The following is a 21851-nucleotide window of genomic DNA, read 5'->3' as shown; positions in this document are numbered from 1 at the left end:
TAATCATGGGTTCATTGCTTTGGAAGGGGACTGAAAGCTGAACTGCTTGTAAGGAACACTGAATTAAGTGCTTGGCGCATTTCATACATGACTAAGTGCATTCTAGATCTTAGCAGATCTCTAGTGGCATTCCTTATTGAAGTATTGGTGAAACCAGAGTTTTATTCTTCAAAGAATTGACCACGATTTTGTCAAAGCTGGTGGGTTGCAGGATTCTGGATTAAGTTGCTTAATATTTCAGTAACATGACATTAGACAGTATCAAAATGTATTGTAAATGTGCCTGTGCTTGCAGAAATCTCATGCGCATCTTATAAAATATTATAAACTTGACAAATATCCATTGAAATGATGACTATCATCGGGATAGAGCTACTTCATTTAAAAATGAAGACCATTCAGGCTGCAGATTCATGCCAGCGGTCCCCAGGTTATGACAGGGTTCTGTTCCCAAAAACTGTTCGTAACTTGGACTATTCATAAATCAGAAATGAACAAAAACAATGTGTGGGATGGGGGCGGGGGGAAGTCAGAGAAACAGCCACGACAGGCGAATGAGCAGCTGTCAGCCAGCCTCACTGACTCAGCGAGTGAGTCTGCTCAGTGCTCCCTGCTCTGCTTGGCTTGGATCAGCTTGACCCAGCCCCTGATTGTTGTGATCGGATAGGGTGGGAAGAGGAGGTTCGGAGAAATGCTCCGCTTCCACCCAGCAGAAGGTGCTTGCAGCCCTGCAGCAGCTGGCTGGCAAATCCATTCCTGTTCACCCCGCCAGTCTCCCAAACGCATGTTCTTGTGTATGGGCTGTCCATAATTTGGATGCTTGTGATCTGGGCAGGACCTATACTGGGCAGTTACAGTGACTGAATTTTTTTTTTGTACAGCAGTAACGGTCAAGGTATGTTTTTTTTATAAACTAGTAGGCAATCTTGCTGAAGCATACACTAATAATGAGAGGTTTTAATCACTAGGAAAGCAAATAATGTTTGGTTTCAGAAATCACTTTTTGTACTACATGGAAGTTTAAGACATTGTAGTTGAAAATAAAAGTTATGTAAGTTATATCTGCTATTTGTGAGGGGAACATTGTTTAAAATGCTAACACTGTTGTGGGTTTTGACAGTGTTATCACTGATGACAGAACTGTGAACAGTTAATGGTTACTCTTGAAGACTTGTTAATTTTGATAGATTTGATGTCATTGCATCAATAGAGGCAATTAGTGGTATTCTGAATAGTGGCTTTCTTTCATGCAAAGTGGCTTTTATTTACTCTTCTGTAAGCTTAAAATTCCAATAATTGAAGTACAAAAAGCACATTTAGCTGACATCAAGGGTGAAAGAAGTTTTGTTTGCCAGGATAGATTCTTTTCCAGTATTGCGCATTGATTCTTTTTTTAACAGATTCTGGACACCTTGGGGCAGTATCACAGTTCCTGCTTCTTTATTTGTAAGCTGATTTTTGTGAACCATGAAACGATGACTTTACAGCTTTGTTTCTGTTGAATGTCATTGCTTCTAATGGAAATAAGATTGTAATAGAAGTATCCTTGGAGCACTTTTAATCTACACACCTGTTCGCATATCTGTGTAGCCTGAGGATGTCTGAACAAATCATTCGTTGGGAATGGTGTGGAGGGAAACAGTAAAGTGAGGATAATGTTTTTTTTGATTGGGAAGGGTTGGTTTCTGGTAGATTGTTCTCGATTGATTGATAAAATGTTTTTGAAAATCCAAAAAGAATTCCTAGCTCTGCTCTCTTTATTGCTGGACTTACCAACAGTTCATTTTGTTTATTGAGTTACATGATTTCCTGCAGTGAATGGTGCATTCTGCATCTGTTCAGCTGGCATGTTATTTCCAGAAATTGGTATTTGAGCAAAGTAAGTTCAAGAGTGGGAGAAATGTGTTCCTTTTATAACCAGAAAGTTTGCTCTACACTGGCATTGAATATGGGACCTTTGCTTCATCTGTTGCATACATTTGCTCTAACGCTATCATGCAAATGAATTTTATAGTTCAATATTTTTGTGATTGGAAAAACTTAACTTCCTGTGCAAATTATTTGTTTCATGATGCACTTAATTTTTTATAAACCAATACCATGTTTTATGTTTTTGTTGCTCATTCTGTCTTTCTTGGATTCTACTTCACCCTTCTTGCTGGTGCAAGAAACAATTGTTATGCAGACAGTGTTGACTAGAATTCTTGAGAATTTTCACTGGATATCAGCCAGGAGTGAGCACTGTTCTTTGTAAAGTTAAGTATGAAAGACAAATTAAGCACTAGTTCTGAAATGTGAATCATTAGCATGTGTGATATTCATTAGAAAGCTGGAGATGCTGGGCTGCTTGAGAAGGTAAGTAGTGGGAACTAAATTTGAATGTTCAGTGAGGGGATATACTTCAGTGTAGAGATGGACAGCAATTTATTCCACAAAAAGACTTGTCACAAGCACAGCAAAGTTATGAAGCTTTGCTAAATCTATACAGGCCACAAGTTCAAGCTCAGTGTTGTCCATTTCTTTGAGGTAGCTCCTGAGATGTGGGAAGTGGTCCATATTTTCCAGGGTTTAGTTATGAAACTTTTATTGTTGGAGGATGTTGTGCAGCAGGTATAAGTAGAGGACCTTTTTTTGTGCACAAAGTATAAGATACATGTGGATTGTATTCCATGTCTCAAGGGCTATCTTTCAACACATGCTATCACCTTGCTTACAACGCTAATGCCTTTTCCTATATGAGGAAAGCAGTAATTTGAAGCTCAAGCTAACAAGAAGCTCAGGGTCTACTCAGCAGCTCTGCTTCTGGGTCATGGATTACCTATTGTAGGTGCCTGAAAGCACTGGAGAGATTCCACCTATGCTGTATCTGCAAAATCTGTCAAATCCACTGATAGAACAAGCAGGTTAATGTCAATAGTCCTCTCTCCAACCAGTGTCCCTAGGCCTGAATTGCATTCACTTGGCTCCAATGGGCAGGTATTTGCCTAACATTGGACTCCTAAAAGCTTTCTTTGCTCTATCATGGGAAGAGATTGCCAAGTTGACAGAATAATTCAAGATAATAGGTAATGTTCCTCATTGACTCTTGCCATGCACTCAACCAGCAGGGAAGGGGCAATGAACTCCTGCACTGAGACAGAAGGAAATTTCTTGCTTACTCATTTGCCTGAATCCAGTGTTGACTCTGATCCTGTGTTTAAAAAAAAATCCTGAAACAAATTCTGGATCATCTTGGTCAGATGTGGTCATCAAATTCCCAGAGCAGTTGGAGGTGGCTTGTGGTCAGAAACAACTTGGATCGCCTTAACTGTCGCCTTGCTCCTCTTGTCGAGCATTATCTTGACTAAAAATTTTAGCTTGGTTTTGCAACTTAACTTTGAAAGGTTAAGAATCTGGGAATTGTAACTAGGCAAAAGACCAGAATTTCAGGAATAGAGAGAGAACCATAGAACAGTACAGCACAATACAGGCCCTTTGGCCCATCATGTTGTGCCGACCTTTAAACCATGCCTAAGACTATCTAACCCCTTTCTCCCACATATCCCCCTATTGCATATCTAACAATCTTTTGAACTTGACCAACGTATCAGCCTCCACCACCACCCCAGGCAGCACATTCCATGCACCAACCACTCTCTGGGTGAAAAACCTCCCTCTGATATCTCCCTTGAACTTCCCACCCATTACTTTAAAGCCATGCCCTCTTGTATTGAGCATTGGTGCCCTGGGAAAGAGGCGCTGGCTGTCTACCTTATCTATTCCTCTTAATATTTTGTATACCTCTATCATGTCTCCCCTCATCCTCCTCCTCTCCAAAGAGTAAAGCCCTAGCTCCCTTAGTCTCTCCTCATAATCCATACTCTCCAAACTAGGCAGCATCCTGGTAAATCTCCTCTGCACCCTTTCCAACGCTTCCACATCCTTCCTATAATGAGGCGACCAGAACTGGACACAGTGCTCCAAGTGTGGTCTAACCAGAGTTTTGTAGAGCTGCATCATTGCCTTGCGGCTCTTAAAACTCAATCCTACGACTTATGAAAGCTAACATCCCGTAAGCTTTCTTAACTACCCTATCCACCTGTGAGGCAACTTTCAGGGATCTGTGGATATTAACCCCCAGATCCCTCTGCTCCTCCACACTGAATCCTGCCATTAACCTTGTACTCTGCCTTGGGGTTTGTCCTTCTGAGGTCTATATGACTGGAGATTGTTCAGAGATGTAAGCAGTCCACAGTGGGATTTCAAGGCTTTGGACACTTAAAATCTATATCACTAGAGAGAATATAAAAACATTGTTGTGTTGTTGATTTTTTTTAACACCATACAGCACAGAAATGGGCCCTTTGGCCCAACTGGTCCATGCCAACCAAGATGCCCATCCAAGTTAGTCCCATTTGTCAGCGTTTGGCCCATAACCTTCTAAATCTTCTATCCATGTACCTATCCAATTGTCTTTTTATAGTACCTGCTTCAACCACTTCCTTTGGCAGCTCATTCCACATACATACCATCCTCTGTATATATTTAAAAAAAAAAGTCATCTGTCAAGTTCCTATTAAATCTTTCTCCTCTCACCTTAAAACTATGCCCTTTAGTTCTTGATTCCCCAATCCTTGGAAAAGACCGAGTGCATTCACCCTATCTATGCCCTTCATGATTTTATACACTTCTATAAGATCACCTCTTGGTCTCCCTACACTCCAAGGAGAAAAGTTCTAGGCTGTCCAACCTCTCCATATAACTCAATCCTTCAAGTCCTGGCAACATCCTTGTAAATCTTTTCTGAACCTTTTCAGTTTATAACACCTTTCCTATAGCAGAATGCCCAAAACTGAATACACGGTAGCATAGCGGTTAGCACGACGCTATTACAGCACCAGCAATCGGGGTTCGATTCCCGTCGCTGTCTGTAAGGAGTTTGTGTGTTCTCCCGTGTCTGCGTGGGTTTCCTCCGGGTGCTCCGGTTTCCTCCCACATTCTAAAGGTGTACGGGTAGGTTAATTTGGGGGTTTAAAATGGGCGGCGCGGACTCGTTGGGCTGGAAGGGCCTGTTACCACGCTGTAAATAAAATCTAATAAAATCTAAAAAAAATATTTCAAGAGCAGCTTTACCAACATCTTGTACCATGACCTTCCAACTTCTATACTCAGTGACCTGACTTGTGAAAATCAACATGCCAAAAGCCATCCTGACTACCCGTGACTCCACTTTCAGAGAAGTGTGTATCTAAATTCCAAGGTCCCTCTGTTATACAACACACCCCAGGGCCCTACCGTTCACTGTGAAAGTCTTACCTTGATTTGACTTTACACAATGCAACACCTTGCACTTTACTGAATTAAACTCCATTTTCCATTCCTCATCCTACTTAGCTGATCAAGATCTCCCTGTAATTTTTGATAACCTTCTACACTATTCACTATACCACCTATGTCATCTGCAAACTTGGCATCAAAATCGGTACAATATCATGGGCCGAATGACCTGTCCAGTGCTGTACTATCCTGTTCCATGTTAACCATGCCTTGTATATTCTTATCCAAATTGTTGCTATAGATGACAAACAACAATGGGACCAGCAGCAACCCCTGAGGCTCACCACTAATCACAGGCCTCCAGTCAGAGAAACAAACTTTTGCATCACCCTCTACTTTCTACCATCAAGCCAATTGTGTATCCAATTAGTCAACCCTCCCTGCATTCCATGCAACCTAACTTTCCAGAGCATTCTACCATGTGGATCCTTGTCAAAGGCCTTGCTGAAGTCTGAATAGACCATGTCTACCACCCTGCCCTCATTGATCTTGGTCAAGTCATCAAAAAAAAAACCAAGTTCGTAAGATGTGATCTCCCATGCACAAAGCTGTGCTGACTACCCCTAATCAGCCCCTGTCTTTCTAGATTCATGTCGTCTCTCAGAATCCTCTCCAGTAACTTACCTGCCAGAGATGTTAGGCTTACCGGTCTATAGTTCAGGTTTTTCTTTGCAGCCCTTCTTAAATGAAGGCACAACATTCACTACTCTCCAGTCTACTGCCACCTCATCCGTGGCTAACGATGATGCAAATATCTTGGCCAAGCCTCCTGCAATTTTTTTCTCTAGCCTCCCACAGTGTTCTTGGATATACCTGGTAAAGCCCTGGAGATATGTCTACCTTGGTACATTTTAAGATGTCCAGCACCTCCTTATATAGACTATCCCCAAGACCTCCCCATTACCTTTCCCTAGTTCCAAAGTCATCTTGTCTTTCTCCCTGGTAAAAACAGAAGAGAAGTATTCATTGAGTACCTTGCCCCTCTCCTGCAGCTCCACACATAGATGTCCACTTTGATAATTGGGGGGCCCTATTCTCTCTTGTTATTCTTTTTTCCCTTAATATACTTACAAAATTGTTCTGGATTCTCCATAATCTTCTCTGCCAAAACTATCTTGTGCCCTCTTTGCCCTCCTGATGTCCTCCTTAGATAAGCTCCTGCATCCCCTATGCTCCCAGGGATTCACTTGAATTCAGATATCTGTACCTGACCCATGCTGCTTCCTCTTTCTCTCATCATCCAGGGTCCCCTATTCTTACCAGCCTTGCCCTTCACTCTAACAGATGATCAACTTGATTTTTATTTTTTCTATTTGCTTGTCCTACATGAAATAAATCAAAGCACCTTTAATTCTTGGACAAATGCTGCTTGTGGCTTGGATACAGAGTTATGCTTGAAATACAAAGGCTTTAGGGTTGAACAAAGTTTCTGTATCCTCGAGTCCTCTGAATTTCAGCAATTTAGATTCCAATTTGTATACAAAATTCAGCACAGAGTTGTCTGGCTGGATATGGCCTTCTGGGATTGGGTGGGGGGAAGGATTGATTTTGTTCTTAGAACCTATTGTAATACAAAACAGCCCTCCAAAATAAATGTGCCCTAGGATGGTACCCATCTCTTAGTGGATGCAAGAACTCGGGGAAACGATTGATCTGTCTGATTATACCAGCTCAAGATTAATAATTATAAATTAACTTTAAGGGATGATTGGATATTATAAGATCTTAATGTTTTAAAAAATCTGTAATGTGAAAGGAATAGAGAAAGCAAAATATGCTGTACCTTAGTTCTTGACTAAAGTAGGGTTCAATGTCCTTGGATTTTGGTATTTTCTAAGTTGCTTTTAATTGAACTTTCCTTTCTGAAATTGTTTTGTTTGATAACCACACAGAATTGACCGTTTGGCTTTTAGCTCCTGCTTTAGAGTGTCTAAAGTGTGCTATTTAGTTAGCAGTTATTAAAATGGTCAGACATTTACTCAAAAATATAAGTAATGTGTTCTACTGAATTCTTTGCAACCCATAACTGAAAATTGCTGCCTTTTTAAATTATTGTGCCCGTTGCTGTAGAAGTGTTTCTGAATTTGGACATCATTCAAGTGTCATAGATCATTTCAGTCATTCTTACTGAGAAACATGTTTCCACAGCAGTTGTGACCTATTGGAAGGAAGTGATGCCTAATCTTTTGCTCTATTATGTTAAAATTTTGTCTGATTGCATATAAAAGATTAATTTCATGTTTGAAACAGGCATTCAAATTTAAATGCAGTTTTTAATGTATGCCTTAAACTCGTGCCTTTTCCTTCGTGCAGATGTTTCCCCTTATTTCCTAAAAATACCAGTCAGATTAGATTATAATGGGTGGAAAGGATGGTCAATTAAGGACAGTTATAGCAAATTTAAATTTAAAAAATGCTCATAACATTACAAGTTGTAGCCCATGGTAGTTCAAACTAGATCACATTCTTTAAAGTAATGGGGACTTTAAACATATAAATCAAGTAGACCATTCAGTCCCTAGAGCTGGCCTTTCCATTTGATAAGGTCATGGTTGATCTGGTTGTGTAACATCTGCATTTTTTTGTTTAACTATGGTAATCTTTTACACCCTTGTAAGTACTTCTGTCTTAAAAATATTCAGACTGCTGCCCCTGCAAGGTTGCTGAAGGTTCATGCAAAGGGGAAATGTCTTCTCCAACTTCACTCTGTCGTGACTTTTTGTTTCGGTTGCTCTCGTAAGCTTTCTCTGAAGTACTTAGAAGTCACTTACGTTCTTCCTTAAATTACACCAATGATGTACACAGTATTCCAGATGTATATAGAATTGAGGCATACCCTTCTACTTGTGTATTTAATTCTCTGAGCAATAACATTCTGGCTTTCCAAATTACTTTGTAATACTAACACCATTGCAATTAGTGCACTAGAACAAATGGATCCTCAGCAGTCTCTTGCCATTTAGATAAAATGCTGCTGCTTTAGTTTCCCTACCAAAATGAACAATTTCACATTTTCCCACATTATACTCTTATTTACCAGATCCTTGCTCATCACTTGATTAGTGAGGGATAAGTATTCCCTGCAGCAGTATAAGATGTTTTTAGTTCTGAATTTGGCTTTGGTAATGCATTTACACTTAGTAATAAGGAAAGATGCTACTTTAGCGGTTTTAGTACATAAAAAAGGAAGCTGAGTCTGCAGCATTAGGAGAATTGCCAATTGACACGGAGTCTAAAAGGCAATTATGGGAAATTCGTGTAGTTTTCTAATACAGCCTTTGTTGCATTCGAAGGTTTGAGTAAATAATGCACTAACATTTGTGCAGGAGGCAGCTGAATCTGTGTTCTCGGAGAACAACAATTTTAAACAAAATTTAATTTGAGGTTTTTGATCATGACTGTGTGCTATTCACATTCATCCATTAGCAAAGTTTTAAATTTTAGTGTCTTACTAGTAAGATGAAAGGAATTTCTTGATTTTTCAAGCAGCAGTTCTAAATATTAACAGTTTACAACCTATGCTTTCTGGAATTCAACATTAGATTCTGCCATATGATGACATCTGTAATGGTTGTTTTTTAATTTTATGTACAGCGTGGTAACAGGCCCTTCCAGCCCAACAAGTCCGCGCCGCCCATTTTAAACCCAAATTAACCTACCCGTGCATCTTTTGCAATGCGGAAGGAAACCGGAGCACCCGGAGGAAACCCACGCAGACTCGGGAGAACGTACAAACTCCTTACAGACAGTGACAGGAATCGAACCCTGATCGCTGGCGCTGTAATAGCTTTTAAAATTTTCTTCAGATAGTCATTCAGATGCAGACTTTCTCTAGCAATTCTTAAGGGCCTCTCCATGATTATTGTGGTGTATCCTTTCCTCCCCCACCCCAAATTGCATGAAGTTGAACATGCCTTTATCCTTAAGGCAATGGTAAGTTGATCCCTTAAATGTTTCACTAGCTTTGAGTCTCAGACAAAATACAAGGAAATGTCTTTTTATAAAAACGAAACAGTTAATGGCCAGCTGTGTAATCTAAACTTGGTATAACTTCTGTATTTCTTTCCCCACTGCCCCCTCTTTCTCTCCCTCCCCCCCCCCTGCCCACCAACCACCCCCATGGGGAGAAAAATGCTTTGGGCCAATTTTGCAATATGTTGTAGGAGTTTTCTCCATGGTCTTGCAAATGATTTTGTTTTGGTAATGCAAGCTCAAGGAGGCTATTAGTGTCACAATCCCAATAACCATTCTGTAGGTGTGGATGTTGTCCACATGACAGTGAGCATACAAACCTGCAACACTTGTAGGTATTTGGGTGGTTGTTTTGAGGGAACAGATGTGCAGAACTGTCTAACATTCGATTTTACCCCCTACACCCCCAGCCTTTTAAGCAGCTTTCTCTGTTTATATCTCATCTTCTGTGAACCTACTGATTGTTCCTTTCAATTGTTGATTTAGAGCAACAGCCCTATCACCAATTATTGCAATGTTACACCAGTGTCTGAATCTCTCACAGAACCACAATCATTAATAGCTACTTAGAGAATGCAAGACATGCCTTATTTGGCGAAATATCTGTCATTTAAATCATAAAAACAAGAGTCTTTGACAATTTAGACAAGGCTTCCAATAATACCAATTTTGCTGAAACAATGTAACCAAACCGCTGAGAGAGAACCTTGCCCAGAAGACTTGCTAATATTTTAAAAAAAAATCTAGTTATAGAATGCATCTAATTTTGTAACTTGCCTGTAAATGTCGTTGGCATACTGGAGCCTGTGTTTACCTGATCTTTCTCATACCATTGCACATTGATTATTCCTGTGAATTGGAAGAGGCCAATTATTCTAATTAATTTTTAAATACTACTATGTAGCTTTCAGATCAGCCCATTTTTCTTTTGAATATATTTAGATTAATGGCTAAAAGAGAGGTAGATCCTTCAGTTTTGTTATCACTACAGAATCGTACATTGTAGGGTTGATGCTTTAATTGAATATTTTAAAACTTCTGTCTTGGTGAAGACTCAAAGCCAAAAATAAATAAACATAAACCAGAGGCTGTTGCAGAATCTGGACTGTTGAAAGCTTCCTTGGCTTCTTGATTCTCCTCAGAGTCTCAAATATCACCGTGCGGTTTTAAACAAAACTATCATAAATATACCAGTTTACTAATTGTGCTCAGTCATCAGTTTATAGGTCTGAGAATTATTTTCCTTGTGTTTACAGATTTCTGCTTTCTTCTAATTTAACTTTGAGTGCAACCAGTTGCCAGTTTCATTTTGTTTTGTCATGTTATCCTTGTCCCTTTTGGGAATATGCATGCTTCAATTTTGTTTGAATTTGAAAGTATGCCCTTAATTAGAATTGGCATGACACAGCTGATTTCAGAATGACAGGGTTCTCTTAATGTTCATGAGAACTTAGCCATGTAAACTAACAATGTGGTAATAGTTTGTAACATTCTCATTTTTCAAGATATCCAAGTAGTATCTTGCTTCAATCTGTTTTTTTCAATGTAACCCTGCTAGATAATTGAAGTAAATAACCTCAATGAGTTTCATGGAACTGCTGAATGAACATGTGAAGGAGAACAAAAGGTTAGTTGAAGCAAGTTGTGAGGAAAGCTCGTGCGGAGTACAAACACTGCCAAAGGCAAGTTACGTGGAATGGATTCTGGCTATTAATTTCTACGTAATTTTATTGTCCTGAACAACTTACACATCAGATAGTTGTAATAGGCACTTAGTCTAGAATGTTCTCTCATGGGTAGGTGGGTAAATGCACAGTCCTTTTGTGGCAAGAAAATGGAGACAAAAGGTCAGAAATTTGATCTCCGGTCTGATTTGGGCTGCTACAGTTTCTCAGTACCCCTTAGTGATGAACAGCAGGAAAATTTGAACTAAGTTCCAGCTGCTGACTTACTTTTCATGATCTATTTTAAGTATCAATGAGTTGGATGAATACAGGATTCTGCCCAGTGCTGAATTTTGTTGGCCTCTGGTCTGCATAGGAGAGGGAAAAATGGGCTGATCTTAAAGCTACATAGTAATTTCTAAAAATTAATTAGAATAATTGGCCTCTTCCAATTCACAGGAATAATCAATGTGCAATGGTATTTGAGAAAGATCAGGTAAACACAGGCTCCAGTATGCCGACGACATTTACAGGCAAGTTACAAAAATGTGATTAATACAGTAAATCCTGTTAGTATTAGGAATTTGCAACTGAAGCTCACTGGTGTTCCTCTATCGCCACCTGAATCCCAAAGCCTTTGTAACCTCTCACATGACTTAAGACTTTTAAACTATTGGTTCTTTTGCCAATGAGAAAATCATTCAACATAATGGATTTGATTCTCTAGGTGATCTCTGGGGGAGATCCTTATTTTAAAAGTATGAAATTTTTGAGTTGGCAGAAAGCAACCCTTCCTCACCCATATGTTCTATTGCTAGTAAAGTTTTAAATGTTCCATCGAGAACCTTTGGTTGTTGCCTCTACCTGTGTCCATGTGATTTACCAGTCTGATGATTTGGGGTTAATCTCCAGCAAATAAATCTCATTTAGCTCTGCGTACCTCGTCCACAAAGTAATCTCCTCAAGTCAGTGGGGAATAAAAGGTATTCACAGCTATTTGTGGAATTTATCCTTATGAAAATTAAGGGTTTACTGCAAGTACAATTAACTTTGTGGTTGAGTAACAATGCCCGAATAATGAGAGCATTTGTATTTGAGTGCGGTATTTCCTCAAAACAGTTAAGGACAGGATATAATCCATTAAATTAAGACATTCCCCAAGCACTTTACAGTCAGTGAATATTTTCCAAATACACCCAGATTTACTGCAAGTAAATTGAAGACCAGAATAATTTTGGTAACGATTGAGGCATGAAACCTTTCTTTGGATCTGATGCCAGGTGTGGCCATCACTGACTATTCTTAACTTGGATTGGTTGTAAAAGTGATGATAAGCTGCCTCCTTGAACAGTGTTGTTGGGATGTTTCAGGGTTTTGACCCATCAGTGAAGGGATTGTGATTATATATTCAAATAAGGATTTCTCCTTTTAAGTAATAGAGGTCATGGGCTTGTAAGGTCCCAGAACCTTTGGTGAATTGTTGAGACACGCAGTAGGCTGGTGTGTCACTGGTGGAGGAAGTGAATATGTAGGATGATGAAAGTGATGCTGATCAAGTAGGCTGCTTTATCATCGAAAGGTGTTGATGTTTTTGCTGTTGCAGCTGTACTAATCCAGGCAAGTACAGTATTCCATTACTCTCCTGACTAGGTTGTGAGAAGGCTTTAGTACTAGGAGAGTGGGAAACCTCCCACATTCCACTAAAGTGCTAGGAATCTTTGGCTTACCTGCTTGGACCCAGCTTATTATCTGGTATTAAATTTCATTTCACAATAATTGAGGGTGGCATAATTTTTATGATAATCCTGCTTTGTACAGGTTGAAAGTGTGAAAGATTTGTACTAATGCCTGTAATACTAATGCATGTTTCCATAGCACTTCAGTCAATGAAATAGTAACGTAATGCAGAGGACCATGGGAGCCAATTTGCTTTGGACAGTGTTTCACAAATAGTGTGATAGATGTGCAGTCTATATTTGATGTTCCTGTCTGAGGCAAAATTGATTACAAGACTCTGGAAACAATTGCCCATGGGATCTTTTGCTTTTACTTCTCCCCCTCCATGTTCGTCAGAGAGGATGGCATCTCCAATAATAGGACACAGCGTTACTGCATTGAATTGTCAGGCAATATTATCCACTAAAGGCAGCTTGGAGTGAATCTTAAACCCATGGATACCTGACTCTGGGAGATGACTGTAGTTAACTGTTGCTACCTATGTACGTGTGAATATTTGTCTATTTTCTGCTAAAAGTTGCTGCTGTTAAGTTGCTTCCATCCCTGTACAAGTGACCCCCCCCCCCCCACATTAGAGAGGGAGCTTGTTCATAGAAAATGGTGTGCATCTTTTCCTGTAAAGTGAAACTTTGTGATTTGTGAATTTCCACAACCTGAACAGCTGTAATGCAGGGATAGTTTGTATTGGTGTTCTGTTGTTGATTATGAAATCTTGGCTTTTGCTGCCATTTAATAACCAAGTATGTTTAAGAACAATTTTAGTTGGAATCTTGCAGAACAGCTTAAAAACAGATTAATGCCCTATATATTACTGTTGATAATGACTGATAACTGTTTAATCCTAAAATGAGTGTGATTTAAATGAGTATCTTGCATGAACTGGTTATTGTGGACTTTGGCAAAAAAAAAATGGGTTTGCGGAATGCTTTTCATAATGCAAGTTTACAGATATATTAATAGCAAATGAAAGTATTTACTTTCCCAGGAGACTAAAGAAATTTTGCATGTCCCCACTGACCCTCCCCAATTTTTAATCAATGCATCATAGAAAGCATCCTATCCGGATGCATCATGGCTTGCTCGAGGCCACAAGAAACCGCAGCAAGTTGTGGATACAGCTCAGCACATCACGAAAACCAGCCTCCCCTCCATGGATTCTGTCTACACTTCTTGCTGCTTTGGTAAAGCAGCCAACATAATTGAAGACCCCACTCACCCTGGACGTTCTCTCTCCCCCCCCCCCCGCCCCCCTTTCTTTTTTAAAATTTTTAAATTTTACTTACAGCGTGGTAACAGGCCCTTCCGGCCCAACGAGTCCGCGCCGCCCATTTTAAACCCAAATTAACCTACCCGTACGTCTTTGGAATGTGGGAGGAAACTGGAGCACCCGGAGGAAACCCACGCAGACATGGGAGAACATACAAACTCCTTACAAACAGTGACGGGAATCGAACCCCGATCGCCGGTGCTGTAATAGCATCGCGCTAACCACTATGCTACCGTACCGTGCTCCATCGGGGAGAAGATGCAAAAGCCTGAAAGCACGTACCACCAGGCTCAAGGACAGCTTCTGTCCCACAGTTATAAGACTATTGAACATTTCCCTAGTATGATAAGATGGGCTCTTGACCTCAATCTACCTCGTCATGGCCTTGCACCTTATTGTCAGCCTGCACTGTACTTCCTTCTACGTTCTGTTACTGTTCTCCCTTGATGTTCTGATGTGATGAAATGATCTGTATGGATGACATGCAAAACAAAGTTTTTCATTGTACCTCAGTACGTGTGACAATAAACCAATTTATTCATTTGTTTTGCATGGTGTACCAGGGTATTTACAGAATCGTGATGACCAACAAGAAAAGTTTCATAAATTTGACTGGGCACACCAAGGAATAACTTTGTAGAATGTATTTTGAGATGTGGATTCAATTAATGTTTTCACTCAAACTGAGAAACTGGGTAATGTTCAGGTTCTGTTTTTACAGATGTCTAAGTCTGAAAATGTACAAAAATCACTCGGTATGGTAACCTTCCACAGTATGTAATGAATGGCATCTAAAGCACATAAGACTGATAAGAAAGAACAACTGCTAAAAGTGGAGAGAGAGGAAGTTAGTTCTGCACTTTGTAGTAACAAATGTATGTATGTACGTCAGACCTTTTGAATTTAATAATATTATGGGAGCTCGCTTGTAGGTGGGGGTGTCCATAAGTTGGATGTTCTTAACCCGTGGTGGTCATTAAATATAACTGTAGTAGTGAGCTCCCCTGATCTGCCAAATCTACACTTGAATAGATCTTTAAGCAGTAGATTTTTTCATAGAGCTGGCTCCAACTGATAGATGAGGGCTTTCTGGTCATCTGTGGCATATCAGAATGCTGACTTGTTCACATTCGTAGCAGAAATCAAGTTTTGACAGTACACTGTCAAATTGTTGGAATATTTGAATTATTCAAACATTAATTTCTAAATTCAATTTTTGAAAATGAAACTTGCCCAACTCACTTAAAGGTCTAACCTGGTTCAATTTCATTACACAGATTCTTTGGTTTAATTGCTGTGGAATTAGATATTTTGGTTTTCTATTGTTGGACCAAGATGGAGCTGAGATGTGAAATGCAGTTATGAAATCACTGGCAACTTTGGGTCTTTGATCCTGCAAGCTGGAGTTGGAGATCTGGTGAAGTCATTGACCTGAAACATTTACTTTGTTTCCCTGTGCAGCTGCTGCCTGACCTGCTGAGTGTTTTTGGGATTGTTTTCTTACTTTTGTTCACTTAAGGGTTAGAACTGGCTGCCTCTTCTAAATCTATTGGCAATTTTTGGGAAAATATGACCGGTTGTTTTTTTTTCATCCTTCGCACAATGTTTGTTTGTCCCCAACTCCGTTTATAATTGAACCAGACTGTGCAGATCTGTCATGTGTGACTCCAAGAGGAACTATCACTGAGATTACCTCTTTCTTGACTCTCCTCTCCCCACTTGCTTTGCTTTCCACCACCAAGGCTTGGCTTGCAGCTAGGATCACTGGTGTTAAGATGTCTTCCATGTTTCATTTTGAGTGCAAATCAAATACAAGTTTAATCATTTTTACAATTGAATGTAAAAGTTGCTTGCTTCTTTTAGACATAGTTTAATCAAATGACCACCTTTGATTTGTTTCTGAATGCTTCTCAGATGATTGGCCAATTGAAGCTACAGTTTTCATAACTTAACACAAGCCGGACTACACTTTCAGACTGTCTGAAATGGGTCAATTAGTTCCTTATCCTTGTTTACAACAGCTTTTATGTGTTTAATGATCGTAGTTAGAAGTGAGCTAAAAAGCAAAAATAAGTTGCAATAATGGAATCTCTTTCATGTGGAAATGAGCCTATGGTTTACTGTATCTGCATCAATTGCCTATTCCACACTAATCCCATTTTTCCTTTAATCCACTCAAACCTTCCCTACCATTCTCCTGCCATCTACCTACACGCTGAGCAACTTCCTGTGCAATTAACCTACTAACAAGCATTTCTTTTGCATGATAGGAAACCAGAGCACCTGGAGAATACCGGGGTAACATGTAAATGCCACATAGACAGCACCTGAGGTTGGCATCAAAACCAGATCTTGGGAGCTCTGAGCTGCTGTCCTGTTATATGGCAGGATAATCAAACTTTTTGAAATTTGGAATTGATTTCAGCCAAACCAGTAAAGCAGATTTGGAATCTGTTGCATAAAAGGAGTATTAGTGAATTTCGTTTTTGTTTGGCCAAATACATCTATCAAGAAGGCAACCTTGGAGGTTGCAAGGATGATTGATTTATAAGAGAGGTTGAAGGGTAAGGAACATTCATGATGGTAATTGAGCCAGAAGCTGGTCCTGAATGTGACGCAAATTGTGCTTGACCTTGTATTTGATGCATTAATTGTAAGAAGTTGGGGGAAATATTATGGAGGCCTAATTACTAATCTGATTCAGCTTGAGCACAGAAAATAAGCCGTGGATAGTAGCATTTGCTCAAATTGTAGTCTGCTAGCAGGTTCAAAATTTTTTGTCACTGTGTTGATGTATGCAAAATGTTAAAGTTGTTATTTAGATTGGGGAATTGCTTTATTGGTATTGGTTTATTATTGTCACTTGTACTGAGGTACAGTGGAAAAACTTGTCTTGCATACTGTTCGTACATAATTCACAAATATATTTTTGTGCTTCGCAGCAGTGCTGGCTTTACTTCTGATGGCTGCATCCTGAATATGAAGAGAAAAAAATCTGATTTTTCTTTTGAACGAGCATTTTTTTTTCAAAACCAAATGTTTATTGCTCACAGCAACTTGTCTAGTGTAATTAATAAAGCAAAGTACCTACCCTTGATCATTACCAAACAAAGTTTGACATCAAGCCTGTTAGACCTTCAGCATATTGTCAAGGGGTAGAGCCGTGTTTGATGCTGACCTGTACGGAGTTTGCATGTTATCCTTGTGACCAAGTGGGCTCCCCCCAGATACTCTCATATTCTTCCATGTGCCAAAGATGTGCTCATTAGTAGGTTACTTGGATTTTTAATATTTTCAAGAAGAAAAACAGAACTGAGATTGAAGAGAATCCAGAAGCTAATGGCCTTGGCATCTGAAGAAATAGCTAGTAGTTGTGCAGCTAAATTTTGCCCATGGAGGGATTAAAGATGAGAATGGAAAAAATCAAGGTATTGAATTCACCAATGAAATTGGTAAATGGAGTGATGAGGGAAAGGATTTGCTGCAAATTTAAATATTGGCATAGTTTTGGGTGCCTCTGGTTTGAGGTGTAAAGGCCAGCCAGGATTGTTGGAATTCAGAGGTAAGAGGGTTGGGTGAGGGTTTCGGCAGTAAGTGAGCTGAGGATTGTTCAATGTTGGGTAATACTTTAGTCTCAAAAATAGGCTTATGTGTAGTTCACAGCTCATGCCTGTGTCATGTTTGACAGTGACAAACATTTTTAGTCAATTATTGGGGAGAAGGATGGAGCAGACATTTTTGTGTTTGGGTTTTTAAATATTTAGCCTGAGGAAATTTCTATTCATACAGTTTTGAATGTCGGATAAGCAATCAGAATTTGGAGGCAATGGGGAATATCTGAGGATGGTAAGGAGAATGATGTGTACAGAAGAAGGTAATTGAGTCTGAGAAATGGCATGAAACTAGTGATATTAAAATAGTACCAATAAAATGGAAAGGCTTGCTTTTTATATGGCACCCCTCACAACCCTGGGATATCCTGAAGCAATATACAACCAATAAATACTTCAATTGTTTTGGCTTAAGAAATGTAGCAGTCAACTTTCATAATATAATGCAGGTTCCCAAAAAAAACTCTATTACTGGCCAGGACACCCAGGATAAAATCATATGGTCTTTTGAAATAGTCCTACTTCTGAGCCACAAGGGTAAACTGAACTGAGACATGATGGGAGAGGGGGCTGGGAATGTTGAGGAGAAGGGAACAGAAATTGGTAGAAATGCAAGTGATGGGCTTGGGTCTGGAGTCATAACCAAAATGTGGATGTGAGTAGACATGCGGCAAAACCTCAAGCTGCCTTGGTCTGATAATAGAAAAGTAAATGAGCCCAAAATTGAAATTGCATGATGGGTTAAAGTTGGGAGAGACATGGCTGTCTCTTAGTGGAACCTCAATCTGTTTTTCCCCTTTGAGTGAGTTCAGAAACAGGTTGAAGGATGCTCTTGCAAAGGTATTACTGTGAGATTAAATTCAGGAGGTCTGCGGTGTTGGCTGTGCAGCAAAGTACAGAAAATGGTGGCATAGACTGGAGTTCATTATAACATTCAGAAGAAATGGAGGAAAAGTAATTAACCTAGAAGTGTGAAGTTAATATGGTTTGCCTTTGAGTCAAAAGATTGCAAGTTCATGTCCTTCTCCAGAATTTTAGTGCCAAACTCCATTGAGCAAGGTTAGTGGTCCTATTCAAGCTGCAGATTTTTGGATGAGATGTTAATCTGAGGCCCCTGTTTATTTTCTCAGATTGATATTAAAGATCATCTAACAACCATTTGAAAGGGAAAATATGGTTCTATATTCTGGGCAATATTTATCTATTAGCTGACAGTGCTTTAGGTTATCTGGTCATTACTGTATAACTTTGAGGGAATTTGTGCATAAACTCTGCTTCCAACACTACAATAGCACCTAAATCTAAAAGGTACTTCATTATCTTTAAAGTGCTTTGCATTGCCTGGAAAGTGAGATGACAGGCGCTGAATAAATGCGTGTCTGTCATTTTCATTTTGAAAAATCAATATTGCTATATGTGGATCAAAATATTTTAAAATTTAAGCAGCTGATCAGGAGAATGTGGCAAAGTCACAGATCTATGATATGGTCCAGTACTAGTGTAGTCCATGTCCAGAAAGTTGAATCTCAGATAAGAGAATATTTAGCTTATTTAAAACTTGGACTGGAGCTAAATCAAATAGCCAAGCCGTAGAGCAGAGCTGGATAGTCCTGATATTGGAACCTAAGAGTTGGCAACCTAAACTTGAAAAGTATCTGTAATCCAAAAGTAATGGAAAACTAGCAAAATCATGATCTGCTGAATGAGAAGTGGCTTGCATACGTTAAAATTGTATTATGTGCTTGCAGGCTAGGTGCAGCAAATATCAGAACTAAGGATCTTGATCAGTGAAGGTGTTGTAGAAAGTTAGTAATTTTTAAAATTCCAAATCCTGTTGCAATTTGAATTGGCACCAGATCATTTGTTTGCGTCTCGCTAATGTGTTGAATTGCCATATTCATCTCTGTGCAGTCCATTTCAGAGGCTTTGCATGGTCAGCAACTGACTTGCAAACTTAAGTTGTGCTGACTGATTTTAGTGGCTAATCAGAGGTATGAAAACAGGTATCTGCTGTTTCTTGTCTTGATAAGATGAAATAGTGGTTATGTCTCTTTCACTCAGGAATTGAAGAATTTGAGTAAATAATCAACTGGAGCTTTAAACTTACAAGCTGCTTCATTTTTTGTAGACTGGCAAAGGTGCCTTACTTTATAATACTAAAGCAAAGGCACTGATTGGCAAAGCTTGCAGAGTCACAATCACTGTTTTCCTTTTGCGTTTGAAGTTGGGCCGTAAAGACAGCTAGTACAATTCAGAATATCCATGTATTGAATCTGTGCTTACTGATTACATTTGGACGTACAGGCCTAAAAGAGAACCAAACAAGTTACATTTGTAGTGTACCTCCCAACATTGAGGGTATGTTGCAAAGTAATTTTGAAGCGCACTTCTCTAGGAAAGACTGCAGGTAATTTGTGAATAAGAGGCTCTCACAGAGCAGTTATCTTTTCTGTGAAGTTGATTGAGGGATTAAAGCCAATTAGGCTTGTGTACCCTACTTCAATTTGAACTGTGATTATAAACTCAATTCATAGTTCCTAAAAATACATAAACTTCTCTCTGTTCCTGAACTACAGTTGTGAACATATTTGCTTTGATAATCTCTAGATTTTATTTGGAGAATAAGTTATTCATGATATGGAGTTTACATTGTTTTTTGATGATACAAAATTTAATACTTGTAAATTAATCAGGCCAGTTTGCACAAAACATTCAGCTTGTTCATGGGGGAGGACAAGGTTGACTTGAAAATGTTTAAACTGATTAATGGAGGAAAAAGGCTTTTGGAAACAAGAATCCATTTATAAATTAGCAATTTGTATCTGCTTCTGCTTCAACTATTGACATGCCTTGTGTAAATCACCTTAATCTCTCTAATCCCCTAGACTGAACAAAATTGGGAAAGGCAGATTTGATTTGCCTGTAGTTTTTCTGTAAGGATGGTATTTCCTCCAATTTTTAACAAATTATCTGTCACCAAAATTTAAGTGATGAAGACTTTAGGAGGAGAAGGAACGAGAACACGATTAGTTTCAGAAATATGCCTTCAGAGAAAATGGAAGTAAATTTATGGAGAAGCTATGGATTGCAAACTCAACTCGTATACAAGACCATGCATCACAATATGGCTGACCTGATCATTTTCTCCTTCGATTTTGTTCCTTGTGTTGCAGTAGTGATCAGTTTGGAAGTATCTCATTGACTGTGAAATGCTTTTGGGCAGCTGAAGGTTTTAGGCATTTTCCAAGTGCTGACACGAGACTGCAGATGCTGGGATCTGGAACAAAAAATGAGCTGCTGGAGGAACTCAATGGAGTCGGACAGTATCTGTGGAGGGAAATGGACAGTCATCTGGAGTTGTATAAATGTTATTTGTTCACTTGAGATGATATATCGAGGAGATGATAAGCCAGTGCAAACAAGTAGAAGCTTTTTGTTTCCAAAACAAAGTAGTCTTCCACATGTAAACACAAGGGGTTGAGAATCCACAATAGCATGGGACTACACACACATGCATGTGACCAGGAGTAGGCCCTTAAGCTACCCTGCCACTTAATTAGACCATGGCCAATCTGATCTTTACCTTCAAGTCCACTTTGCTGCTCTCCGCTACTTGTTGATTTCCCTCATAGTCCAAAAAAATTATCTGTACTTTGAATGTACTTTATAAGAGAATTCCAAAGATTCACAACCTTGAAAAGCATTTCCACCTCAGGTGGTCAACCCTTAATAAACATGGTCCAGAGTTCAATCCCAGAAGAGAAGTGAAAGTGACTACCCTTGGTATCATGACATAATTTGACTGTTGGCCAAAAAGTGAAAACATTCTGGTTGGAGTCATACCTTGCACAAAGGAGGATGATTATAGTTGTTGGAAGTCCATTGTTCCAGCCCCAAGATGACATTGAAAGAGTTCATGGCTGTGTCCTTGACTCAACTATCTTCAACTACCTTTCATGAGATTGGAAGTGGAATCTTTGCTTTTGATTGCACAATATTCAATTCCCTTTGTAATTTCTCAGCAAATAAAGCAACCATGCTTGGGTGCAACAAGACCTGGGCAATCTTCAAGGATGGACTAACAAATGACAAGTAATAATTGTGCCATCAAATTCGGGCAATGACAGTCTCCAAAAGTGTCTAGCCACTTATTCTTGACTTTCAATGACTTCACCATCACCAAGTCCTCTGCTGCCAAAATCCTTGTGTTTCGTCATTGACTATGAACTCAACTGACTTGAGACCTGGCATGATTTGCCCATTCTCAAGAAATTATAATTAATA

General features: G+C 39.3%; 1 protein-coding gene across 7 annotated transcripts in view; it reads left to right on the top strand.

The window, feature by feature from the left end:
- Nucleotides 1-21851, top strand: part of tcf12 (transcription factor 12) — a 244847-nt gene that overhangs the window by 6803 nt on the left and 216193 nt on the right. The gene's annotated exons all lie outside the window — the stretch shown is intronic.

This window comes from Pristis pectinata, chromosome 28 (genome assembly GCF_009764475.1).
Source record: "Pristis pectinata isolate sPriPec2 chromosome 28, sPriPec2.1.pri, whole genome shotgun sequence".
Taxonomy (NCBI): domain Eukaryota; kingdom Metazoa; phylum Chordata; class Chondrichthyes; order Rhinopristiformes; family Pristidae; genus Pristis; species Pristis pectinata.
Note: the sequence above shows the minus strand (reverse complement) of the source record. Positions and strands in the feature narration are given on the sequence as shown.